The sequence below is a fragment of the Neofelis nebulosa genome, chromosome 11 (assembly GCF_028018385.1).
Source record: "Neofelis nebulosa isolate mNeoNeb1 chromosome 11, mNeoNeb1.pri, whole genome shotgun sequence".
Lineage (NCBI taxonomy): Eukaryota > Metazoa > Chordata > Mammalia > Carnivora > Felidae > Neofelis > Neofelis nebulosa.
Window position 1 is genome coordinate 12607285 of NC_080792.1, and position 7171 is coordinate 12614455.

The 7171-nt window shown below is 38.4% G+C and overlaps 1 long non-coding RNA gene across 1 annotated transcript; it reads left to right on the forward strand.

Moving 5' to 3' along the window:
• Nucleotides 1-1899: 1899 nt before the first annotated feature.
• Nucleotides 1900-2751, forward strand: LOC131489759 (uncharacterized). The gene is made up of 2 exons (XR_009250721.1): nucleotides 1900-1953; nucleotides 2590-2751. It is a non-coding gene; the product is annotated as an uncharacterized LOC131489759 (long non-coding RNA).
• Nucleotides 2752-7171: the final 4420 nt, after the last annotated feature.

Here is a 7171-nt window from a genome sequence, read left to right on the forward strand (position 1 = left end):
AGGCAGACATGGGCACAGTAGAATCAAAATTGGCAAGCAAATGATGCCATTCTATAATCATATTTTTCTTTCCCTTTAATCTAAGATCTAATGACTAGGTTAATCTTGTCCATCTGATTATCGCTTTCTGTGGTTAAGTTCTATTTTAGACCAAATTTCCTACGAAATAGAACTTGAGGCTAAATTCACATGATAATGCTTTATTGAAAGAAACAAGAATGAGGGGGAGAGCAAAGTAGGGGATAAAAAGAAAGGATGCATAAATATAATGCTGTACATAGTCAGACTGGCCACAGTTTCTCAGAAAAATATAACTGCTTTCTCAGTTTTTCAAGATAGCTTTAGGGGGACTATGTAAAACTGCTGTATCTTGGAATAATTCATAAGTAGAAAGGAAAAGTGAGAAACTTTATCTCTCAGTTCTTTTATAAAACTTCTCCTACATCAGTCCAAATTTTCCCAAGAGATTGAATCCCAGTGGAGACTGTATTTATCAGACTCTCTGGGACTTAACCTGAGCTATTCAGAGGTTCTGTGTGTCCTATCACACTGCGATTTGGAATCAGGAACTGCTGTGGTTTCTAAAATCTTGACATTGACACCAGGAAGTCTGAGTCCCAGATCATGATAAGAGATGAGGTAACAATGGCCGGTGAAACGTCATGACCCCACAATGGCCCAAGGCATTTCTGAGCCTCTCATCCAAGCAGCAGGGCAAGTAACCAAGAATAAAGTGGCATCTAGAGTCAAGGACATCTGGAAAGGCAAATAAATACAGACTGAGGCAAGTTCATTCCGACTGGCTTCTCACAAAAACAGGCTTTGCTGAGCCCCAAACACCATCAGTTCTTACAGGTTCCAGATATGTCCCCCCAGGAAACCGACACAGCTACACAGTTTATGCTCAAGTTAGGAACTCCTAGCCAGAACCCTGCGATGAAATCAGGAACCCTACTCTTAATTTGAATTTTAGCACTGCTCTAGTTTCCTAGGTTTCTTCCATGTTTTGCAGAATCTTGGAGAGTCAGCATTTAGAAAGGTTGCTCTGAGTCCTAGCTCCAGAGATGTCCACCTGTGCCCACTAAATTCTGGTATTGGTAAAGAAGCCCAACACAACTGCAGCCCAGGAGAAAAGCTGTGTGGGCTTACAAATAGAGAAATTTTACTTATGTGGTTAGAAGATAGGGTGCCACAGCGGCTTCACAATCTCAGACAAATTAAGAGCAACATGGCACCTTAGGTTTGGGATTGTAAAAACACTTGCGCTGAGCATGGTTCTTCAATGTTCATGAGCTGATGTTTCCACAATTCTTGGAGTACTTTCCAGGATTCTGAAGTAAAGATCAGGTTAACTCTAGACAGGGACTTTTCTTTCTTCTTCCTTATTTCACTCAAATTCTTCAGAATACTCCCTCGGATTGTTTCTATCACCACTCTAACTAATGTTAATGTTGGAAGAGTGCTTACTATATCAAGACCAAGCATTTGGCAAGAATAATGCCATTCTCAACCCTGATCCAGAGGCATGCCCTCCAACAGAGAGCCCTTTGAACCCATCTCTGTAGTCAATCCTACCCGAGGGTAGAACAATAGAGTTGTCTTTCTCCAAACCTAACAACAGACCTTTTGGATAAAGATTCAACCTAAGTTAGATTTCTCTAAATCTATCTTTCTCAACTGACCTCTTTGGAAGACTTCCCTTCAGAATTTAAGAATCTGGGGAAAGCATTCATTCCCTTCATTTAGTGCGGCTTCAGATAGGGGTTTCTTTTTCAGAAGTTTATGTATTCATTTTAAGGATTAAAAAAGATGCAGTAGACATAAACTCATGTGTTCATTTCCTCAATTCTCAACTGCAGAAATCTCTTATGAGTGCTTAAATAAGTCATTTTATCTTGTAGCACCTGGATAGCTGAAGACTAATTCTCACTGACTTCAACAGAAGTCATTATGGTAAGTTTAATTTTGCATCCATTTTGAAAGCAGAGTACACAGCTGGGAACTCTCTTAAGGGCATCTGTAACACAAACTGCAGCCTTCTCCCTGTAGACTCATCATGTCAGGCCTAAGACTCATGGCCTATGGCTGCCACAAAAAGCTATGAATATATAATACAAACTAAAGCTCAAGAGCCCCCAATGAATTATGCTGTGAAACAATTTATTGTGCCTACCCAAAGATTCATTCTAAAGAAATAAAAAGACCAAGTCATTACTGGGTTTTCTTTCCTCTACTGACACTGATTCAATATTTCAAATGTATATAGTAATTGTTTCATTCTTGATAAATGATAAAAAGCTGTGAAATTGCCCCCACCCCACCCCTCCCACACACACCAACACCTGATTCCAGAATTTTGGAGAGCCTATAAAACCATGTAGAACCCCTCCCAACCCATAAGAAACCATTCTGAAAATTCAGATGTCAAAGACAAACTCTCAAAATTTTGTGCCCTCTCTCAGATTTCCAATACAAAGCCTAGCCACATATGGAATACAGATGGTCCCCGACCTAACGATTCTTACTGTAAAATGGTGACACATTCAGTAAAAACCGTACTTTGAATTTTTAATTTTGGTCTTTTCCCAGGCCAGGGATATGTGGTGAAATCCTCTCTCATGATGCGGGGTTGGAGCAGGAAGCCTCAGCCCCCAGTCAGCCAGGGATCAAGAGGGTCAACAACCTGACAGCCATCTGTGCCCATACGCCATTCTGTTTTTTTGCTTTCAGTAAAGTATTCAACTAATTATATGAGGTATTCAACACTTTATGATAAAATAGGCATTGTGTTAAATGATTTTGCCCAACTGCAGGATGATGTAAGTGTTCTGAGCATGATTAAGATGGGCCAGGCCAAGCTATGATGTTCAGCAGGTTAGATTAAATGCATTTTCAAGTTATGTTATTTTATTTTTTTAAGTTTATTTTGAGAGAGAGAAAGAGAGAGAGAGAGAGAGAGCGCACACAAATGGGGGAGAGGCAGAGAAAGGAAGAGAGAGAGCCCCAAGCAGGCCCCATGCTGTCAGCACAGAGCCTGTCCTGGCCTTGATCCCACAAACCTTGAGGTCAAGACCTGAGCCAAAACCGAGTCGGTGCTCAATCAACTGAGCCACCCAGGCGCCCCTCAAGTTATGGTATTTTCAACTTAACATGGATTTATTGGGATATAACCCTACTATAACCATCATAAGCTTCCAACTGTTTGTAGGAAGTTGCCAGCTGCATCATTGTGTGTGTGTGTGTGTGTGTGTGTGTGTGTGCGCGCGCGCGTGTGTGTTTGGTTTTTGGGTTTTGATTTTTTGGTTTTTCTTTTTTTTTTTTTGGTTTGAATCTTGTATTACTCATTTTCTGCCATATCCCTAAGTGTATGCCTCAGTGAGATATCATTAATCGACAGAAATAAACTTGCTGGGCCCAGGCATTCAGACTGCTATCACCATACCTCAAACCTATGGCTGGTATCTGATTTCATTACAGACACTAGCAAAAATGTCTAGAAGCAAACAAACAGCAGCCAGATAAAAAAGAGCATTAATTGAATTGCATTCAACCTGACTTAATTAATCCTTTAACCAGCAGACATAGGGGTGGTAAGCAGTTTTAATGTATCTATTATCATGAACTCAAACTGATGCAAGCAAACAAAAGGAAGTAACAAACACATAGACATAATTCAATTAACAGCCACTGAGTCCTTTGTTCAGATGATGTGCTTGTCAGAAATTGTTAATTATCCATAGCTCCAGAATACCAAATCAGGAAACATCTTCTAATTAACTACTGAACATTATTTTGTTAGTTCTACATTGCCTTGTATTTATCAATGACTAAATTATATGTATATATTTTTGTGTTTTCCTCCATTAAGTTAAATCAATATGTTACCATCTTGATTTTAAAGATGAATCAATGTAGGAAGCATCAGAGAAATCCAACTTGTGCCAAAGCACAATTACAAAACCTATGGTCCTCGAATACACCAATTGCATATCACAGTGAGAAATAATTTTTCTTTCATTTATCAGATGTCTCTCTTCTGCATTGACTAAGACACTTGCCCATACCCTTCTATAACCCTAAAATATTTTGTTTTTAGGTTTCATACACCCTATGACATTTTCAGGGTCACAACAGGGTTGGCACCCTCATACCTCATACAGGAGCGTGCATCGTCTTTCTTCCACCTTCAAACGACAGTACAAGTTCCTCGGATTTCCTGTAATAATGTTAGGTTAAGTCATGGAAGCCGTCAGTGGGACAGGTGAAAAAGTTAATACCTAGCTCCATGGAATTTGTCTAGAATTCTTTAAAAAAAAAAAGTATTTTGTAAAAGAAGAATACATTAGTAGTACTTCCTATTGTTATTGTAGAAGGTAATATAATTATAAAATGTAATGTCCATTTAAATATGCAGGCACTCAGTTAATGCTTGCTATTGTTGAAGATGTTTTTGTTATTAAAAGCTATCATGAGGCCAACTCATTCCTCTACACTCTATTCATTTATTGAAATTAAGCATGTGAATCATATTTCAGGTCCTCCTCAAATTATAGCTTTGAGCATAGAGGAGATACGCCAGAAGAGAGCTATTTATTTTTAAATATCTATTTGAGAAAAAAATAAAATAAATACAATAAAATATCTATTTGAGATCATAAGAATCACTCAATTTCAAAATTTCTTAAGTATCACTTCTAAAAAGCAGCCGTGTGTCAGGAACATAAAGAAACATAATGGCTCTCATGCTTGTCTATTATGCTGCCCGGGACACTGAACACCAACACATTTGTGATGGTCAATCTCCAGCCACTTCTTCTCCATTTATTTTTAGGCCCAAGATTGTCAAACCCCAGGGTTGAAGTTAGAGAAGAAAATTAAAACAATTCCATGGAAACGAAACAAAACAAAACACCTTCCCTAATCTTGTAGTTCTTGAATTCTAGGCACTTGTTTCTCTTTTTCTCCGAGACTCATCTGTTCCTTCCTCCCCTTTATTAATCCAATGACTAAATGTTACTACAATCAGGGAGATTAGGGCGACTAATAGACTTAGCAAAAGTAAAAAAGAAAAAGCTAGTAATGTGTGTGCTGAAAACTGTATAAGGAAAAAAGTTAATCTTACATAATTGATTGAAACTAGATTATTTTAAAACCATTTTGGAACACAATAGGCTTTAAAATAGAAATTTAAAATATGTATGTGTTACAAGCAACGTATACCCCTAGTACACTAGTAATCTAGTATATAGAGATACATAGACAAACAGAAATTTTTGCTTTCGTGAGAGACATCTAATTCCAGTTTGGGCAAAAAGGAAGACTCACTAATTTACAAATTGAGGAATTAAATCTGAAGAAAGTCAGGATGGTTCCCTTGAAAATACGATAGACTAAGGACTAGAAAGTTTTCAGTATTTTCTCTCCCCACCTCCACCCCTTTCCTCAATGTCTCTAGTCTCTCCTCATTGTTTCTTAAACACAGAGGTAGATCCCAATCTCTTCACTTTGGAGCATCCACTGCCGAAGAAAGAACCGGTAATTTAGAACAAGCCTCAATAACTGATCCAAACAATTTTGGCAGGAAAGCTGGATCTTGTAGGAATTCCATTAATTCCACTAATTACAAATTCACTAATTCCAAAATTACCATTTATACAGGGGTGGGATGTATGAGAGATCCTTATAGAAGGAGAAAGGGGAGGCTGGGCACAAAACATATATGTATTACGTATATATGTGTGTGCTATATGTGTTAACATATGATTTCATGTATCATATATAAAAATCAATACACATGGATTGTAGAGCTCACCATGAAAGATAAGAAAAAGTCTTCTATTAATAATATAAAATATCTCCATAAATTTTTATAGCAAAAGATTTCTTAAGTGAGGTATGAAAAAAACTAATTACAAACACAAAGCTTGAAAACTTAGACTACATTTAAATAGGATCTCATGGGGGCGCCTGGGTGGCTCAGTCAGTTAAGCATCCGACTTCGGCTCAGGTCATGATCTCAGGGTCCATGAATTCGAGCCCCACGTCGGGCTCTGTGCTGACCGCTCAGAGCCTGGAGCCTGTTTCAGATTCTGTGTCTCCCTCTCTCTCTGACCCTCCCCCGTTCATGCTCTGTCTCTCTCTGTCTCAAAAATAAATAAACGTTAAAAAATAAATAAATAAATAAATAAATAAATAAATAAATAAATAGGATCTCCTGTTTGGCAAACCCATGGTTAAGAAAGTAGAAAGGCAAGGAGAAAGGACAAGATATTTGCAGCACATGTAAGTCATAAAAGTAACTGCAACTGCATTATATAAAACATTCCTACAAATGAAAAGTAAAATACACAGAAATGATAGCATAAAACGATGTTCAAAAAGTTCCAAGTATCCCTTTATAAAAGACAAGTCCAAATGGTCAATAAACACAAAATGTGCTTTACTCCATTAGTTATCACTGAACTTGCATGAGAAGCCACTGTGCACCTCCCTATATCTCCTGTTTCATCTCTAATTGCAGTCATGTCTTTCAGTCTTGCTCAGACAGCATCTTGCCTTAGGAGTGTGTCATGTATTTCTGTCTGCTTTGGGGCTTCTCCAATGTTAAGAACACCAGTAAAAGCCTACTGGGAAAGTGTGGAAGTGTAGGGAGGCTTGGCTAACTATCCACCAAAGGAGGACTAGTCAATAAATAATTATCCTCCTAGTTGATCCTTGGGCAGAGGATTCTGAATGGTTTTCTGTGCACTCTTCATTAGGCCCTAGACAGGAACATGCCCTAACTGACCACAGTGGTGACCTCTATGACACACGTTTATATTGGGTTTTCATTTTTCAGTCAGACCCCAAGGTCCTTGTTTCCTGCTTCCTTGGATGTCATGCTCCCTATAAGTTCTTTTCTTAGGTTCTGCTTTCTTTCTTTCTTCTTTCCTTCTTTCTTTCTTTCTTTTTTTAAGTTTATTTATTTATTTATTTATTTAGAGACAGAGAGAGAGAGAGAGAGAGAGAGAGAACAAGTGGAGGAAAGGCAGAGAGAGAGAATCCCAACCAGGCCCCACACTGTCAGCACAGAGCCTGACGCAGGGCTCAAACTCACAAACTTGGAGATCATGACTGGAGCTGAAATCAAGAGTTGGACATCCAGCCAAATGAGCCACCCAGGTGTCCCTTA